The following is a 20,792-nucleotide window of genomic DNA, read 5'->3' on the forward strand; positions in this document are numbered from 1 at the left end:
ATATGAAGGAACGATGGAAGTGGGACACTGTCTGGTGCTCTCATGTCTTCAGAAGAAAATAGTGAAGAATATAATTAGACGTGTCGTAATGATGTGACTTGCCCTTTGAAGATGTCCATTGAATTCAAAGGGCTGAATAGACGGGTGTGTAGAAACGTGTACTTCTCTTGAAATGATACATATTGAAAAAGAAAAGTATTCTTGTGAATCTAAGTGATGAATAGTGGGTGAATTTGGGTACCAATGTTTTGCGATTATACCAGGAGAATTTTGAATTGTTTGAGCTTATACATGTATTGAACATGTATTTCTTTGATTTTTCTTTCTTGTTACAGGGAAGCTATTTTCGTAGCTTTAAGACTATTAGCACATTTGAGTGTAGCTCGATATGGATTGTTTGTTGTGCGGGAAAAATCTCGATTATGGCAGTACAGGAGTGTTTACATATATATATATATATATATATATATATATATATATATATATATATATATATATATATATATATATATATATATATATATACACACACACACACACACACACACACACAATGGGTGAGTTTAGTATCTAAATATTCGTTCCCTTCCGCTATTCCTCTTGCTCCCCACACACACACACAAACACCCACATTCACGACCACATATATCTCCCTCCTCACACCCACACACATTTACTGCGAAGACGATTCATGATTCAGTATCCGCTTGGAGTTCCTTCTTCGCAATCCGTTTTCTTCCGCACACTGCTCCCTGTTGTTCCGTGCTGGGTATGGTAGAAAATGAGAGGCGGCACGTCTAATGGCAGACTAATGTGGTTCAATCGTGGAAACTAAATTGCCGTGGAAGGGGGTGCACGTAAATTGGCATGGAAGGGGGCGCACTTACCCATCATTACGTGCCTTTCATGCTTGAGATAAAGCTGTAATCTGACTCCGGAGGGATTTACGCAGCGGCTTTTGATGACCCTGATGATGAAGTTATTCCGTAAAAGCTTAGGGTGGTATTTACTATGGACTCCCGCCCGATGACCAATGCAAAGAGAACACAACATTATGCGGGACGCTATTAAGGTGTTATTTTCCTTGTCATTTTTATACAAGTGAGTGTAGTGCTTGGATTCAATGCCAAAGATGAGGTAAGAAGGCTGATATATATATATATATATATATATATATATATATATATATATATATATATATATATATATATATATATATATATATATATATATATATATATATATATATATATATATATATATATATATATATATATATAACGTTTATATCTTTGGGAAAATTCAGGTTCTGCACTCTTCCAAAATGACATTTTTTAGTGTTTATGTATATGCCGTATTAGGTACAGCATCCAAGGTCCGTACATATATGTACATATGTGTATATGTTTCTAGTGACTTTGACAGCATCTTTATCTGTGAGGTGCGTCTGTCGCCGTGCGTGTTCGGTCACGTAGGCTTCATGGTGAGGCATTGACGCGGTGCTGTGGATAAAGGCTTGTTGGGTCTGAATTCTGAAATTTTCGATGATTTAACTAGACTATATTTATGAAGGCGAAGGTGAAATTATTGTGGCTATGAGAGATGTTTCCGTGATTCTGGTAATTACTTCAAAACATTTTGCATCATTAATGTGAAAAAAATACACACATGAAAACTTGCTTCATTATCTTTGCGGACATTAAATTATCCTAACGAACTCTGTAAGGGTTTAAAGATACGAGGCTCATTGTTCCCTTAAGAGTTAAACGTTCGAATATTTGAGAAACATTTTTTTCCCTCTGGTTCATTACAGTGTGCAAGATTATACATGTCTGATGTTTTTGGTATAGTGTCTTTAAGTAGTTGATGTCTGGCCACATTAGTCTACACATTTTAACGTACTAGGGAGGAAAAAGCAAGTGGCTGAGGTTTAATATTACTCTTGCGAAAACAAATATTAGTTGTAATACACAGGAAAGGACTTAACTAGAAACGAAGACATATACGAAGTCGAAAAGAACGGTTCCTTATTCATGCGATAACACTATTTCTATCTTAACCAATACGAAAGTTACAATAGTAGTATCAACAAAGAAGGAGAGCAGACTAAAGATGAGCAAATATGTCAAGATGAGAGTGGAAGAATTGCTAGATATAAGGACATAATAACATTCAGTAAGGGAAACTGCAAGAAGTCCTCACCTCTACATGTGGTATCCCCTGTATGAGATATAACTGCGCAGAATACTACTACTGCCGTCGCTGGTGCCGGAACTGCGAACCACAACCTGCAGGGATTACGACACTCAACTCGCACGGCTTCAGGTTTAGGCATTCACATGAAGACTTTTCCTCTTAACCTCTGTGATCTCAATTGAGCTGATCATAACACTATTCAGAGGGAAGCCAAACGCTCGTACCCCAGTGTAAGGAAAAGACTAGTGTGTAAGAAAGCCCTGAATGATGGAATGGGATCTAATCTTACAACGCGTAAGAAAAGGAAATATAAATCGTATGTATTTTTGTGCACGACCGCTTAAGGTATCTTTAATCTTCATCAACAAGTTCATTGATTAATGTAATGTTCACGCTTGTAGTTTTGTGTGAATGGGGAGACTTGTCTTTAGAGGGCAGGCTGTGACTGTCCCCTTGAGTTGTGAGGCAAAACGGGAAACGTTCAGCGAGTTCACAACTAGCTTTGATGGTAAGTTCACAACATCCCATCAACTGTTTCAGACCAACTATATATACTTGCTTTGCAACACATCACCTTTCGTTAGCTTATCACAACAACCAACAAGCTATTTTTTCTTCCTCATTGCTGCCTCGTCTCCATTGATCATGGTGTTACGATTTCATCAACAACATTAATAATAATAATAGGAATAATAATAATAATAATAATAATAATAATAACAATAATGATAATAATAATAATAATAATTATAATAATAATAATAAGTTAGAAAGCTTTGTAAATTAAATGTAAGTAGTAAAATAATGGATTTGTTCTATAGTAGTATATTACAATCAGTTTTTTCATTTGCTATATGTTGTTGGTACGGAAATAGTACTCTGGAATCTAAAGGTAAATTGAGCAAGATGATAAAGAAATGTAGCCGATAAAATGTTAAAAATGCAAAACCACTGTTAGAACTGTATAAAAGAGCTGTTATTCAGAGGAGCAACATCATAATAGATTATCCCAGTCACCCACTGCACTCATGTTACAAAATGTTACTATCTGGCAAAAGGTGGAGATCTGTGCAGAGCCGAACATCTCGATATAGGGAGTCGTATGTTCCATCTAGTATTAGGATAATAAATGGAAACTAACTGCTGAAAGAAGGCGGCACACAGGAATGTCAGCAATGTTTTAATGTTTTAATGTTTTAATATTATATGTTTTAGGTAATGCATGATTAAGAATTGCATAGATATAACTGATAGTGTTAATACTTCTTAAACTCTTATATTTCACTTTTTTATACTTTGGCAAGCACAAGACAAATTCTCTGTAAGAGCAAATAAGTTTTATCATTATTATTATATTATTATTATTATTATTATTATTATTATTATTATTATTATTATTATTATTATTATTATTATTATAATTATTATTATTGTTATTATTATTATTATTACTATTATTATTATCATCATCATCATCATCATCATCATCATCATCATTATCATCATCAGTTATTATTATTATCATTATTATTATTATTATTATTATTATTATTATTATTATTATTATTATTATTATTATTGTCAATATAATTATCATTTTCATTATTATTATTTCTATTATTTTCATTATTATTGTTATTAATAATAGTAAGAAAAAATAGTAATGATAATATTAATAATAATAATAATAATAATAATAATAATAATAATGATAATAAAGTACTCTAATATATCAGTATCTTTGTTTTCTTAACTGCTGACGACATTTGTAAATGATAAGACTCTCTCTCTCTCTCTCTCTCTCTCTCTCTCTCTCTCTCTCTCTCTCTCTCTCTCTCTCTCTCTCTCTCTCTCTCTCTCTCTCTCTCTCTCTCTCTCAAAAGCGACAAGACAAACGAAGATGATAGATATGCAAGATAAATAGATAATTTGACTTATTCATTGACATATACATTGAGATAATTACCACAGATGACACTCAATATAAATAGAAAACCAAAGAACAAACAGGTAAAAACACCTCACACACACACACACACACACACACACACACACACACACACACACACACACACACACACACACACACACACACACACACACACACACACACACACACACACACACACACACATCTCCCTGTCAAAGCTATATGCAAGATTCCTGCCACGGAGTAAATGCAATAATGTCACGACGAGGCCGCGGCTTTAACGAAGTCACTAAGACCAAGGACGACGAGGTAAAGGAACCGAATGGGTAATAAATAGAGTTCAGTGCAGCAGAGTTGATGTCGCGGTGCCGTGGATTGTTGCCTGCTGTGCTAAATGTACCTGACACGCACTTGCCCCTTACTCTTAATTGAATCACATTAAGTTTCCAGTCGGGCATTTGTGGAGAGAGAGAGAGAGAGAGAGAGAGAGAGAGAGAGAGAGACAGAGACAGATAGACAGACAGAGACAGACGGACAGACAGATACACAAATTTAGTCAAAAAAAATATATGCACAATTTAATATTTCTATCGGTTACAGATGCTTATTCTTTCCAATGTATATCGTATGTATAAAGAAAGATATAAGTCAAACAAAACAAAAAACAGTCATAATTAACTTCAGTATTAGGAAAAGAAGACAAAACAACGCTGAGGAAGAAAAGAAAAAATAGCAATAATGTTGGGTCTGATGAACGCTAACAAACGGTGATGTGATGCAAAGTAAATGTACAAAGGAGGTGTACGATTGTCAGGTTCCTGTTCCCCGAAGTGATTTCCCTGTATACTGTTTGTCCCGTAGCACTCAACACTAATGATCTCCCAGCACGAAGATCTGCTCATGTGCTGTTGTGATCTCCTTTCCTCGAACATCCGTAACTAGTGTAGAAGTTTAGCCGAAGCATTTACCTAGTCTCTCTCTCTCTCTCTCTCTCTCTCTCTCTCTCTCTCTCTCTCTCTCTCTCTCTCTCTCTCTTGCTCGCTCGCTTTAATCAAATCATGATTCTTCTTCTTGTTCTTGTTCTTTTTCTTTTTTAACTTCTTCATCTTGTTCTTGTTCTTGTTCTTGTTCTTGTTCTTCTTCTTCTTGTTCTTGTTCTTGTTCTTGTTGTTGTTCTTCTTCTTTGCTTTTCTTCTTCTTTACTTTTTCTTGTTCTTGTTCTTGTTCTTGTTCTTGTTCTTCCTCTTCTTCTTCTTCTTCTTCTTCTTTTCTTTTTTTCTTCTTTCTTCTTCTTCTTCTTCTTCTTCTTCTTTCTTCTTCTTCTTCTTCTTCTTCTTCTTCTTCTTCTTCTTCTTCTTCTTCTTCTTCTTCTTCTTCTTCTTCTTCTTCTTCTTCTTCTTCTTCTTCTTCTTCTTCTTCTTCTTCTTCTTCTTCTTCTTCTTCTTCTTCTTCTTCTTCTTCTTCTTCTTTCTTCTTCTTCTTCTTCTTCTTCTTCTTCTTCTTCTTCTTCTTCTTCTTCTTCTTCTTCTTCTTCTTCTTCTTCTTCTTCTTCTTCTTCTTCTTCTTCTTCTTCTTCTTCTTCTTCTTCTTCTTCTTCTTCTTCTTCTTGTTCTTGTTCTTTCTTCTTCTTTCTTCTTCTTCTTCTTCTTCTTCTTCTTCTTCTTCTTCTTCTTCTTCTTCTTCTTCTTCTTCTTCTTCTTCTTCTTCTTCTTTGCTTTTTCTTCTTCTTTTTCTTTTCTTGTTCTTCTTGTTCTTGTTCTTGTTCTTCTTCTTCTTTCATATTTCTCAAATTTATGAAGAAGGTAAAACATGAGGCTCGGTGTTAATATAAGGATTGCTCAATAGTAACCTCCATCCTCATCTCGTTGTGTGTGTGTGTGTGTGTGTGTGTGTGTGTGTGTGTGTTTCAAGACTCAGGTGACTCAGGTGACCCTACACAGGTTTTTTTTTCTTCTTTGGTAGGTCGGTTGTTGCAATTATGCGATCTGCCACATTTTCCCATTCTTGTTAATACAGAATCAAATTATGTTACTGTAGAGTCTATAGAGGGCTTGAGAAGAAGATAAGATAGGTAAATGGATAGGAATGACAGAAAGGTGTCTATATATTAACGTTTTTCATAAAGGGACTACTATCTGTACTACTTCTCGCGGCTTCCTTAAATTTAGTATAATGTGTGGTGGGGGAGGAGGAAGAGATGCGAAACAGGCATCACTGACAATACAATCAGGGCAAAGTCAGTGTCAGTGGGTTAGTATGTCGTTGGGTTTTTTTTCTTTCGACGTTATGCTTCACTTCCTACCTTTCATAACCATCTGTGTCGCATTTGCATCCTCAAGGGTGTCGTTTGTGTTTGTTCTTCGCTCTGATGCACTCTGTGACTCAGGGCATGACGTCACGATTCTTCACATTTTAGTAGCTTCTAGGAAGACCTGAAGTTATCCCAGCCGTGGTTAAGTTTTCGAAGCGTATAGAGATCTAACATAACATGTAAAAACGTAACTGTGATCAATCTCTTCACTGACAAGAATCCTTATTGTTATGGTTCAGAGCGTTGTAGGAAAATATTCCCACGGACAGAGATAAAAAAAGGTTAAGTAGATAAAATCTACAAGACCTAAGCATAATGAACACTTTTTATTGCTAAGGAGTGACCATTGAAGATATATAGAGCATTCTAATAATTTATTTTCATAAACACATTAGAAAAAAAAATTGTTTTGCCTCTTTTCTGCTACAGAACTTTACAAAAGGCATATAAGATGTCAAAAGAAAAGACTGAAAATTGAAAATTCCTTAAAAAAAACTAGGAAAAATGGAAAATATTCTTTTAGAAACCTGAGATGAGTTGTAACTGCACATGCATATATTTTAGCTTTTATTTAGTTCACTTTTTTTGGCTGAACGATGGAAAGCCAGTGGTGGTGATGTTGATGACGATAGAAGCCCCATACATCCAGGAAGCAATAACTGTTGAATGAGGTGCGATCGATAGTCTTACCTCCCCCTCATCACCAGCCCTGCTAGTACGTAGCCACCGTAATCCGGTAACGGCCTGGTGTATGTGTTTCTCTCATCCTGCTACATCTGAATATGACAGCGTCGGCAGTGATAACGAAAGACACGCTACTATAAGAAGGGAAAAGGATGAACACTCAGCCTTTTTATTCTTTTTTTATCTCTCTCTCTCTCTCTCTCTCTCTCTCTCTCTCTCTCTCTCTCTCTCTCTCTCTCTCTCTCTCTCTCTCTCTCTCTCTCTCTCTCTCTCTCTCTCTCTCTCTCTCTCTCTCTCTCTCTTTTCTCCATAGTTCTAATTATTTCATAAGAAAACTCTTGATGCTTATCACTTGCCACCTATTGGTTATGACGTCCCATGCATCTTTTTGAAGGGAAAACACTGCCCTTGCTGACGTCCGTTATTTTCGTAACGAAAGTCATGAAAAAGCCATCAGTCTATTATCACTCATTATGTCACGGTCACACCAAAGGAATTCAGGAGGAATTGTCCTCCTGCATTGTTTAAGTAATGCGGGTCCACCTCACCAGTTCTTTCTCTCTCCTATGCTTCAGTTTTAATAGTTTGAATGCGATTTAAAGCAATCAACATCATCAAAAGTTATTTAAAAAATGTATACCTATAAGAAAGTAGAGGGACATATAAGGTGTAGACATTGCAATTTGTACGTATCTTGCTTGATGATCGGAAGTGGTTATAGAAAAATTATTCCCTCTCTCTCTCTCTCTCTCTCTCTCTCTCTCTCTCTCTCTCTCTCTCTCTCTCTCTCTCTCTCTCTCTCTCTCTCTCTCTCTCTCTCTCTCTCTCTCTCTCTCTCTCTCTCTCTCTCTCTCTCTCTCTCTCTCTCTCTCGTGATTTTTGGGCTACTATATTTTTCTTTTTAATTTCTATGGTTAATAATCGTTGTTAAACTATTGCAAAAATAATGAAAATGCGCTTGAAAAGCCTCACTCACTTACTTCCCCCCTCCCTCCACACACACACCGCGTTGTGTAGTGTTTAGCACGCTCGACTCAGAATCGAGAGGCCCGGGTTCGAGTCCCGGCGCGGCGAGGCAAATGGGCAAGTCTCTTAATGTGTGGCCCCTGTTCACCTAACAGTAAATAGGTACGGGATGTAACTCGAGGGGTTGTGGACTCGCTTTCCCGGTGTGTGGAGTGTGTTGTGGTCTCAGTCCTACCCGAAGATCGGTCTATCAGCTCTGAGCTCGCTCCGTAATGGGGAAGACTGGCTGGATGACCAGCAGACGACCGAGGTGAATTACACACACACACACACACACACACACACACACACACACACACACACACACACACACACACACACAGGCGCAGATCACACTCATTAAGAGAGAGAGAGAGAGAGAGAGAGAGAGAGATAGAGGTGCCATTCGGTGTCGACAAATACTTCTTCATATCTCATTTCATTGTCCATCTTTCCTTGGCAGTCTTCCACCTGAGTACGTCCACATCAAAGTCCGTCTATCTCAAGGCTAGTGACATATTTTTTTCCTCCCTTTTACCCTTTTCACGTCCTTATTGACTCGGTGTGTTCTGGGTATCACGTGCGGATCTTGTTTCCCTCTTATTCCGGTCCATTGACGCCGCGTCCTCGCCGCTGACAACTTCCTCGACCAGAATACCCTACGGAATTACATACTGGAAGGGACTGAAAAGGTTTTTAGCATAATCTTATTGTTCACTTTTTTTCCCCCATTCTCTCTTTCTCATTTCACTTCTCTTCCACTTACCGATCTTCACCTTAATTAATGCCACCGTGTGTGTGTGTGTGTGTGTGTGTGTGTGTGTGTGTGTGTGTGTGTGTGTGTGTGTGTGTGTGTGTGTGTGTGTGTGTGTGTGTGTGTGTGTGTGTGTGTGTGTGTGTGTGTGTGTGTGTGTGTGTGTGTGTGTGTGTGTGTGTGTATGTGTGTGTGTGTGTGTGTGTGTGTGTGTGTGTGTTTTATGTAGGAAAGAAGGTCAACCAAGGGCAAAAAAAGGAAGAGATTAAAAAAAAAAAGACCCACTTGAGTGCTGGCTCTCTACAAAGAGGAAAAGCGTCAGCCAAAATTAGGAAGCAAATACCTCGATACCTCCCTCTTAAAAGAAGACAAGTCATAGGAAGTCGGAAATACAGATACAGGGAGGGAGTTCCAGTGAAAGGTATGGATGATTGAGAATACTGGTTAACTCTTGCGTCAGAGAGTTGGACAGAATAGGGATGAGAGGAAGAAGAAAGCCTTGTGCAGCGAGGCAGCAGAAGGAGGGGAGGCATGTAGTTAGCAAGATCAGTAGAACAGTTAGCATGAAAATAGCGATAAAAGATAGAAAGAGATGCAACATTTCGGCGGTGAGAAAGAGGCTGAAGACAGTTAGTCAGAGGAGGGAGTTGATGAGACGAAAAGCTTTTGATTCCACCCTATCTAGTAAAACTGTGTGACTGGAACCCCCAAACATGCGAAGAGTACTCCATACAGGGGCGGATAAGGCCCTTGTACAGAGTAAGCAGTTGGAGGGGCGAGAAAAACTGGCGGAGACGCCTCAGAACGCCTAACTTCATAGAAGCTGTTTTAGCAAGAGATGAGATGTGAAGTTTCCAGTTAAGATTATGAGTAAAGGACAGACCGAGGATTTGTGGAAGAGGAGACAGTTGAGTGTCATTGAAGAAGAGGGATAGTTGTCTGGAAGGTTGTGTCGAGTTGATAGATGGAGGAATTGAGTTTTGAGGCATTGAAAACTACTAGATTTTCTCTGCCCCAATCGGAAATCTTAGAAAGATCGGAAGTCAGGCGTTCTGTGGCGTCCCTGCGTGATCTGTTGACTTCCTGAAGGGTTGGTCGTCTCTGAAAGGACGTGGAAAGATGTAGGTGGTATCATCAGCGTAGGAGTGGATAGGGCAAGAAGTTTGGTTAAGAAGGTCATTAATGAATAATAGAAAGAGAGTGGGTGACAGGACAGAACCCTGAGGAACTCCACTATTAATAGATTTAGGAGAAGAACAGTGGCCGTCTACCACAGCAGCAATAGAACGGTCAGAAAGGAAACTTGAGATAAAGTTGCAGAGAAGGATAGAAGCCGTAGGAGGGCAGTTTTGAAATCAAAGCTTTATGCCAGACTCTATCAAAAGCTTTTGATATGTCTAACGCTACAGCAAAAGTTTCACCGAAATCTCTAAAGAGGATGACCAAGACTCAGTAAGGAAAGCCAGAAGATCACCAGTAGAGCGACCTTGACGGAAGCCATACTGGCGATCAGACAGAAGATTGTGAAGTGACAGATGTTTGAGAATCTTCCTATTCAGGATAGATTCAAAAACTTTAGACAAGCAAGAGATTAAAGCTATAGGACGGTAGTTTGAGGATTAGAACGGTCACCCTTTTTAGGAACAGGCTGAATGTAGGCAAACTTCCAGCAGGAAGGAAAGGTAGAAGTCGATAGACAAAGTTGAAAGAGTTTGGCCAGGCAAGGTGCAAGCACGGAAGCACAGTTTTTGAGAACAATAGGAGGGACCCCATCAGGACCATAAGCCTTCCGAGGGTTTAGGCCAGCGAGGGCATGGAAAACATCATTACGAAGAATTTTAATTTTAGACATGAAATAGTCAGAGGGAGGAGGAGGAGAGGGAGGGATCGTCCAAGGTGGAGTTGTGAGCAAAGGTTTGAGAGAAGAGTTCAGCTTTAAAGACAGAGGAGATGGCAGTGGGGCCATCAGGATGAAATAAAGAAGGGAAAGATGAAGAGATAAAGTTAATGGAGATGTTCTTGGCTAGATGCCAAAAGTCTCGAGGGGAGTTTGAGTTTGAAAGATTTTGACATTTTCTACTATGAAGGAGTGTTTGGCAAGCTGAAGAACAGACTTGGCAGAGATGATTCAGATGGAAGGCTCAAATACCTTTTGTGGCCAACCTCTCTATCATGAATAGGAAGATTCTCAAACATCTGTCACTTCACAATCTTCTGTCTGATCGCCAGTATGGCTTCCGTCAAGGTCGCTCTACTGGTGATCTTCTGGCTTTCCTTACTGAGTCTTGGTCATCCTCTTTTAAAGATTTCGGTGAAACTTTTGCTGTAGCGTTAGACATATCAAAAGCTTTTGATAGAGTCTGGCATAAAGCTTTGATTTCAAAACTGCCCTCCTACGGCTTCTATCCTTCTCTCTGCAACTTTATCTCAAGTTTCCTTTCCGACCGCTCTATTGCTGCTGTGGTAGACGGCTACTGTTCTTCTCCTAAACCTATTAATAGTGGTGTTCCTCAGGGTTCTGTCCTGTCACCCACTCTCTATTATTCATTAATGACCTTCTTAACCAAACTTCTTGCCCTATCCACTCCTACGCTGATGATACCACCCTACATCTTTCCACGTTCTTTCAGAGACGTCCAACCCTTCAGGAAGTCAACAGATCACGCGGGGACGCCACGGAACGCCTGACTTCCGATCTTTCTAAGATTTCCGATTGGGGCAGAGAAAATCTAGTAGTTTTCAATGCCTCAAAAACTCAATTCCTCCATCTATCAACTCGACACAACCTTCCAGACAACTATCCCCTCTTCTTCAATGACACTCAACTGTCTCCCTCTTCCACAATGAATATCCTCGGTCTGTCCTTTGCTCATAATCTTAACTGGAAACTTCACATCTCATCTCTTGCTAAAACAGCTTCTATGAAGTTAGGTGTTCTGAGGCGTCTCCGACAGTTTTTCTCGCCCCTCCAACTGCTTACTCTGTATAAGGGCCTTATCCGTCCCTGTATGGAGTACTCTTCGCATGTTTGGGGGGGTTCCAGTCACACAGCTTTGCTTGATAGGGTGGAATCGAAAGCTCTTCGTCTCATCAACTCCCTCCTCTGACTAACTGTCTTCAGTCTCTTTCTCACCGCCGAAATGTTGCATCCCTTTCTATCTTTTATCGCTATTTTCATGGTAACTGTTCTACTGATCTTGCTAACTGCATGCCTCCCCTTCTTCTGCGGCCTCGCTGCACAAGGCTTTCTTCTTCCTCTCATCCCTTTTCTGTCCAACTCCCTAATGCAAGAGTTAACCAGTACTCTCAATCATTCATCCCTTTCACTGGTAAACTCTGGAACTCCCTCCCTGCATCTGTATTTCCGAATTCCTACAACTTGTCTTCTTTTAAGAGGGAGGTATCGAGGCATTTGCTCCCCTAATTCTGGCTGACGGTTTTGGCACTTTTTGCACTTTTTAGTGAGTCAGCACTCAAGTGGGCCTTTTTTAACTTTATCTTTTTTGCCCTAGGCTGGCCCTCTTTCCTACATAAAAACAAAAAATGTATAGCACGAGAACAGGCTGTGTAAAACCAAAGTTTAGAAGGTTTATATTGAGAAAAAGAATGTGGAATGTATGCCTCCATGCCAGACACTATCACCTCCGTTATGCGTTCAGCACAAAGAGATGGATCTCTGACACGGAAGCAGTAATCATTCCATGGAAAATCAGCATAATACCTCCTCATGTCCCCCCAACTGGCAGAAGCAAAACGCTAGAGGCACCTTCGCGTTGGGGGATTCTGAAGAGGGATTGGAGAAATAGGACAAGATACAGAAGTGAGATTGTGATCGGAGGATCCCAAGGGAGATGAAAGGGTGACAGCATTTGCAGAAGGATTAGAGGTGAGGAAGAGATCAAGAATGTTGGGCGTGTCTCCAAGACGGTCAGGAATACTAGTAGGGTGTTGCACCAGTCGCTCTAGGTCCTGGAGGATACCGAAGTTTAAGGCTAGTTCACCAGGATGTTCAGTGAAGGGAGATGAAAGCCAAAGCTGGTGGTGAACATTGAAATCTCTAAGAATGGAAATCTCTGCGAAAGGGTAGAGGGACAGAATGTGCTCCACTTTGGAAGTTAAATAGTTGAAGAATTTACTATAGTCAGAAGAGTTAGGGAGAGATAAACAGCACAGATGAATTTAGTTTGAGAGTGACTGTTAAGTCGAAGCCAGATGGTGGAAAACTCGGAAGATTCAAGAGCGTGGGCACGAGAGCAAGTTAAGTCGTTACGTACAAAGAAGCAACATCCAACTTTGGAACGAAAATGAGAATAGAGAAAGTAGGAGGGAACAGAGAAGGAGCTACTGTCAGTTACCTCAGACAGTTGTGTTTCGGTGAGGAAAAGAAGATGAGGTATAGTAGAGGAGAGGTGGTGTTCTACAGATTGAAAATTAGATCTAAGGCCGCGAATGTTGCAGAAGTTAATGTAGAAAAAGTTGAAGGAGGTGTCAAGGCATTTGTAGTCGTCACTGAGAGAGGCGTCCGACCTAGGGATATTTTTGGTCCCCTCCTCAGAAGAGGATTCCGAGGCGTGGTTTGGAGTACCCATTTTTCTTTTAAGTTTTTATTTTCAAGTGAAGGGTGTATGTGTGGTAAGTGCATGTAGTTCTGTGTGAAGAAGGAGAGTTGTCTTTAACCAAAGGGTAGGCTGTGACTGCCGCCTTGAGTTGTGAGACACAAAGGGAAACGTTCAGCGAGATCACAACTAGCTTTAATGGAAGGTTCACTGCACCCCCTCAACTAGTGTTATCAGATCTTGCTGGTAGTAAGTTATCGTTTCGGTAAGTGTCTACTACCTCCTCCTGTGTGTGTGTGTGTGTGTGTGTGTGTGTGTGTGTGTGTGTGTGTAGCTATTGTGAAGAGATGATTTCGCTCAAGGTAGCTGACTTAAACATATGTTCCTCTGAGCACCCTTTAGCTGTCACAAGATTGTGTGCAAATTGTATACTAATGCAAATAGATTCTCAATATTAGTGTGGCGTTCATCGCGCTACGCTGTGATGAACTGGTGATGGATCTTTGTCCCGTTTGTCTCCGATGTTCAGAGGATAGTACTAGTCAAAGATAATGATGAAAGTTGAAATCGAGGAGTTAAACTATTACTTGTTATTAAGGGCGATGCATCCCTCGGATGGTGGTTCCTTACATTGTCATGATATTCTGATTGCTTTTACTCTTACCTTATTTTGATTAAAAGTGATGAAAATGCAACCATTTTATTTTAACTCTCATCGATTAATGGCACTTAAAGCCTAGCACACTCCGTCTCTTTTTTGTGAGTTTAGTCTAAGTCTTGTGTGTGCGAGTAGAAAGATTGTGTCTTTCTTGCAAAACTAGTACATATTAAATTCACTTAAATATTCTTGCTACATTTTTAATAGAAAGAATTGCTCTAACATGAGTTTGGTTGTGAGTAATCTTTAATCTAGGATACATGAGCATGATAAACAAAGACGAGCGTGGGTTACTGGTGCAAAAGGCACCGTGATTTGTATGGGGCCCAAGTTTTGCAGGTTTCCTTAGTAACCTCCTCTTCAAGGAAGATGGTATGGCACTGTTCGAAGCATTCTTTGGTCTACAGACACTTCGGGAGTGTTGAAAGATGGTGTTTTGTGATATTCTTAGGATAGTGAACTAGACACAGGCTGAAATGCATCTTATTCTATGAAATATAAGTCGTTATCATTCATTGTACAAACAGCCGCTTTAGATATCAAATTATCTCCATGTGATTCACATGCTTCAGTTCTGGTGTTCTTTGTTCCTTTCAGAGGAATATGTAGGCTACTCTAGGATTAGTGAAAGCACACTGTAACGACACAGGTCTTAAAAGGCGTGATGCCATTGCAGAAACGAGAATATAGCATCGCCCATGGTGCGACTGCCATATGTATGCAATGGAATTTTGTTTTATTATTGCTGTAGAGTCACCTTTCATTACATGGAAACCCCAAAAAGGCGGAAGATTTGTGTTTTGCTTTGCTACTTTGAAAGTGAGGGAGGAAGGAATCTCTCTCTCTCTCTCTCTCTCTCTCTCTCTCTCTCTCTCTCTCTCTCTCTCTCTCTCTCTCTCTCTCTCTCTCTCTCTCTCTCTCTCTCTCTCTCTCTCTCTCTCTCTCTCTCTCTCTCTCATTTATTTATTTTTTTTTAGATAGAATGAAGTCGGTGTGTGACAACCCTGATGCTTGAAAATTGTAAAAATTAATGATCAAGGCATAATCTAAGGATGACAACACAGAAAGGAACTTAAAATAATGCAATATCACCATCTTAGGAATATCTTGATGACGCTTTGCTGAAAAAAAAGATAGAATTAAATACTACAGAAAAAGAAGCATGCGTTACAACAGTTGGATGAGCCTTTATCTTATGAACGGTGTGTGTGTGTGTGTGTGTGTGTGTGTGTGTGTGTGTGTGTGTGTGTGTGTGTGTGTGTGTGTGTGTGTGTGTGTGTGTGTGTGTGTGTGTGTGTGTGTGTGTGTGTTGTGTGTGTGTGAGTATTTCCTAAGGCCTCATGATCACGAGCGAACTTGCAACCACCAGCTGTAACTCACTCAGCACGAACTCAAAGCTCATTGTTAACGATCTTCCGGTAAAACTGTGACCTCAAACACCACACATCCCATCCTCCTGGTTAGGGAAGGCAGTAACTACTCCATTTGTCAACGGAAAAATCTCATAGGTAAACACTGACTCGGCTCCTCTGCTACTGACTGACTAGAAATACTAACTGACTAGAATTACAAGAAAGTAAGAAATAAACCAACTCCCTACATAGTGAATACGAAAAGACTATTAGAATCAGAGGTAACACTTGGAATCACGGCATGACACGTATTACTTTATTACTTTATGCGATTTATCACAGACGAATTTATTGGAAACATAACTACCTACAAACACGAAAAGGATATTTTAAAGTATTTGAGTTCTGATGTTATAATAATGATGCCTTTAGAAATTATACTAATTTTGCACTGAATTTGTTTATGAAGGATTAGAAATAATAATCTTAACCATGGCAGCCTTAAACAAGTGAAAAGAAGTCAGCCGGGCGTGATTTCATTTGACTCTTTTCATTTAGCAATAAAAAATCATGGCCATCAAAGGGTGTTTGGTAAGCTCAGGAGAAGCCACACCAACCACACAGCTAGAGGCTTGAAAGCACGTCATAAACAGCAAGGCCCGGAAACTCTTGCAGGAAAGGTTCTGATCGTGTAGTCACCTCACCAGTGCTAGTGTCCCAGTTTCCCCTCTTGTCTTCCTCAACATTTCGTAAAAAGTCTTTGCCAGCTGACAGACTTCCCAGGAACGAATGTGGCCTATTTTGTGCGAGACAGTTTGTGTGTGTGTGTCTCTCTCTCTCTCTCTCTCTCTCTCTCTCTCTCTCTCTCTCTCTCTCTCTCTCTCTCTCTCTCTCTCTCTCTCTCTCTCTCTCTCTCTCTCTCTCTCTCTCTCTCTCTCTCTCTCTCTCTCTCTCTCTCTCTCTCTCTCTCTCTCTCTCTCTCTCTCTCTCTCTCTCTCTCTCTCTCTCTCTCTCTCTCTCTCTCTCTCTCTCTCTCTCTCTCTCTCACACTTCACCCACCATCTCATATCCACCTCTCACTCAACCTTTCTCTCTCCCTCTCTTCCTCTTACTTTCAAGTTCAGGTCATGGCCATCGCCTACGTCTTATTTTACTCAATCACCATATGTTTTGCAGTCATTGTCAGCCACACTTTCTTGTGGCAGATTTCGCATTAAGGAAAAATCATAAACCCCTAAGAATCTGCCAGAAAAAAAACATCTCAGTGAATATAATAACTACCCCTGTGATGAATGTAGTATCTTATATCTGTACAAGTAACGCTTCCAGTAATATATATATATATATATATATATATATATATATATATATATATATATATATATATATATATATATATATATATATATATATATATATATATATATATATATATATATATATATATATATATATATATATATATATATATATATATCTGATATTCTTATGTTCTGATCATGGACTCCGAATACTTCATGTGTGTTGACGGATCTGCTGAAATATTAACCGGACAGTCTTAAAAAGAAGGAAAAAAAAAGGCGTCCTGACTTAATTTTTTCCTAATCTCATTAAATTTTGCATGTAAACCCCCACTAGTAATGCACATAGACCCATGAAATTACAGAGTCTATGGTATGAGCCATAGTTTTATTCTCGCGCCTTTTCATACCTTGGAATGTAAACAGTCACATTGCTTTTGTGTAACTAGGATTCTTGAGTTTGTCTTGTGTTATGTTGCTTTTCTAAGTGTTTCCTTCTCCTATGTAATATGGTGCCACGTATCCTTGCCTAAAACAGATGTGCGTTTTGAGGTGAGTAACGTGTTGAAAACCGGATACAAAATGAATGAGAGGGAAAGTAAGGCGAGAAAAGCATTTAGCATAGTATAGGATATCATGTGCAAAGAACTAGAGTGGAATGACACAATGTGGCCGACTGACTGACAAGTGTTTGTGTATAGCGCGATGTTATGGTGATGATCCTTAACTATTCCATTTACCGCTTATATAACATTTTATCAGAAATCTGCAGATATCGCATTCAGAAAACTTTATTCTACAATATGGGATAGTTTATTTTAATAATTATTGCTCAGTTAGTGCGAATTGTTGCAATAAACTAAAAGGGTTGAAATAAATGGTTAAATAATGCAGACACTATTTTTTACTCCAACTCATCATATTTTTGTTAATTGTCTATTTGCAAAAGGTTACGATATGATGTTTAGATTCAAATCATTCCTGAGCGTAATGATTTGAAATGATATGTACTAAGTATAGTTAGTATGAAGGGATATATGACACAAAATATGAAAACGTATGGAAGGTAGAGAATTTTTCCGCTTATGTTACAGGCTGTTGTGAAAACACGTCAAGTATCCGTTATCTATGGTTCTGATGTATGTGTTTTGTGTGGTAGGTTATGAAACTTTATGTAAAGGCACACACACACACACACACACACACACACACACACACACACACACACACACACACACACACACACACACACACACACACACACAACAACATTTTTGCTTTCATAATAGGAATATGCTGCTTTATTTATTTTCCATATTGCGGGAAAGATTAGACTGTAAAGAAGAAATAAATGTGTGTGTGTGTGTGTGTGTGTGTGTGTGTGTGTGTGTGTGTGTGTTTACGCGGTGTCCCTGACTGTGGTGTATCAGTTATGCAAATCGCATCAACAAGGAGTCTTAGGAAGGCAACGGCGACCCTGAGGCCAAACTGCGTCATTCTCTCTCTCTCTCTCTTTCTCTCTCTCTCTCTCTCTCTCTCTCTCTCTCTCTCTCTCTCTCTCTCTCTCTCTCTCTCTCTCACCAATACCCACATCACTACCACAGCCACAAGACAAACACGTCAGGCTACCGTCCCCCCTAATGCCTTCATAATCTAAAAGATACACCCTGAAAAGACGAGGGTCACGTTAGGGGATTGAGAAGGTCAGGGTGAGTGAACTCTTCTACGGGGCGTGAAGGTCACGATGAGAACGTATTTAATTTTTCTTCTTGGTTGTTTCGTGGTTTTTATTTACAAGAATCATATATTTTTCTATTTGAAGTTTTGTGGAATATTTGCAACCATTTTTTCTATCTCTCCTTTGATTTCCTGCTCTCCTTGAGTCTTTTTAGATTTTCCGAGTTCCCGGTTTAGCTCTAAAATATTCTTTTACCTCTACGTTATCTTTTTGATGCATTGAAAATAATATTGATATATATGAGTTAAGTTTCTTTTTTTTTTTTTTTTACTTTGAGGGATCTTCTCTTGTCGTCATGTAGATTTTCTTAAATATCTTGCCTAATCTGTATTTTTTTTTCTTTTTGGTGTGCGCTTATTATTTCTATAATGGTCTAAATGTGATATTTATGCCATGCGGTATTGTGTTATTGTGTTGTTAGGCATAAGATGGATCTACTATTGATTCTATAAGTTTTTCTGAGTCTCAGTCATAATTATGTAAAGTTTTCTTCTGATACTTATTATGTTTTTCTTGTGATATTTTGCTTTGCATTTTAACAGTTTTTATCCTAAGGGGAATATTTTATTCTCATTTACGTTTTCGTAGTCCCAGTCTTAGATGTGGGGAACATCTCTTTTATCTCCACGAATACTATAAATACTTAAGAAATCCTTTTTATTATGCTTTTAATCATTCTGGAATATGAGTAAGAATGATTTCATGATAATAATTTTCATTTGAGGCATGTGCTTGATATGTGATTGGAAACATTATCGTAGTTGGGTAGATTACTTAAAGCAAGAGCGTAACGTTGAATATGAATAGTATAATTATTTCGGGTATTCATGAATCCTGGAAGCGTGTCATGCTGCTAAGTTTACTCTTGATTTTGAAATATATTGATAAATCAAGAACGAAATAACGTAAGTCTTTACAATTTTCATTCTCGATTACGTGACATTTATAGTGAAGGTTATTATACCGATTCTGATCCTTGCATATTCACTTTGCAACTTCAAGCTTTTTTTTCTTCTGTGAGTTCCGCTTCCTGCATGCAATCAAAATAGATATTTCTTTTATTTTATTTGAAAAATACAGCTGTACTTATTGATACAGGATTTCCTGACCTTATGTCATCGGATGATGCACTAGTTCTGATATTGTGAAACGTTCGTGCATCTCGAATCAATATTCGTCCAACGCACTGTTAGTAAGCAAAGCGGGATGCTTATAAAAACTTTACTCCACACCCTAAAAAATTGGAAATGAAATAGCCTATTATATTCTGCTTATTGCGGATGATGATTAATTGATAGAACTTTTTTTTTTTTTGCACCGCAGCAAAGATACCATGGAGGCGAGGAGGCAATATAGGACGCGGTGACCAAACGGAGTTGAAGTGGCTCTGGTTTAAGTTCTTTTTGGCGCGTGATTGCCAGTGCCCTGAATAGCGATCAGTCAGATGGCGTTGGGAGTGAAGCAGCAACAAGGGTTCTTCAAAGAAACGCATGTCCATGTGGTAATAAAGATATGATATATAATGTGACCCGATCGCTTTCATACAGCATAATGACAGTATTCCTGGGTAGTGTTGTGTGGTGGTCATGGTGTTGAGGTTGTTATTGTGAATATGTTTTGATGAGTGGTGGTGGAATGCAATTGTTATTATTGTTACTATGCTGATAGTCTTCTGTATAGGTGTCGGCGTTCAGGGACCTACACGAACGCACGCACGCTGGCACGCACACATGCTGGCACACACGCACGCACGCACGCATATTTAAAGGGAAAAGCACCTGACAAATATATAAACAAAGACATAACTGGGTGAGTGTAGACGCTGTACTATAACAACCAAGTAAAAGTAACGTAAAAACAAGATTTCTAACCTACCACAGATCACCTTAACCTAACCTAACCTGAACTAAATTAAAAGGAAATCCATGATCTGACATAACATAAGATAAAAGGAGGTCACTAACCTAACCTAATCTAACCTAACGAAATAACTACATAAACGTATGAGTCAGGGAATGTTCATATACCACTAGTGTAACATGAAACAATGAAATAAAATAATTCCTCTTTACATGGAGAAAGATTGGCTGGTGTTTCCTTCCTGAATTCCCTTAAGTCATTCACCTTTGGCCGCTTCCCTTATCCTAAGCCTTCCCTTCCTTCTGTGTTTGGCGAGGCAGACCCCTATCAATCAAGCGTTTCCGACCCATCACTCTCTCTCTCTCTCCGTCTCTGTTGCCTTCCGTGCTTACCTTCCATAATAGCACCGGGAGGAGGGTAAGTGGTAGTAGCGGAGGAGGTGAACTT

At 39.1% G+C, this 20,792-nt stretch overlaps 1 long non-coding RNA gene and 1 other non-coding gene across 2 annotated transcripts in view; both read left to right on the forward strand.

Annotated features, from left to right (window-relative positions):
* Nucleotides 1-20,518, forward strand: part of LOC123518609 — a 54,322-nt gene extending 33,804 nt beyond the window's left edge. Inside the window, exon 3 of the long non-coding RNA XR_006678836.1 lies at nucleotides 19,809-20,518. This is a non-coding gene — a long non-coding RNA (uncharacterized LOC123518609). The remainder of the gene's footprint in view (nucleotides 1-19,808) is intronic.
* On the forward strand, nucleotides 8,124-8,195 carry Trnal-cag. The gene has a single exon. It is a non-coding gene; the product is annotated as a tRNA-Leu (tRNA).
* Nucleotides 20,519-20,792: the final 274 nt, after the last annotated feature.

The sequence above is a fragment of the Portunus trituberculatus genome, chromosome 44 (assembly GCF_017591435.1).
Source record: "Portunus trituberculatus isolate SZX2019 chromosome 44, ASM1759143v1, whole genome shotgun sequence".
Taxonomy (NCBI): Eukaryota; Metazoa; Arthropoda; class Malacostraca; order Decapoda; family Portunidae; genus Portunus; species Portunus trituberculatus.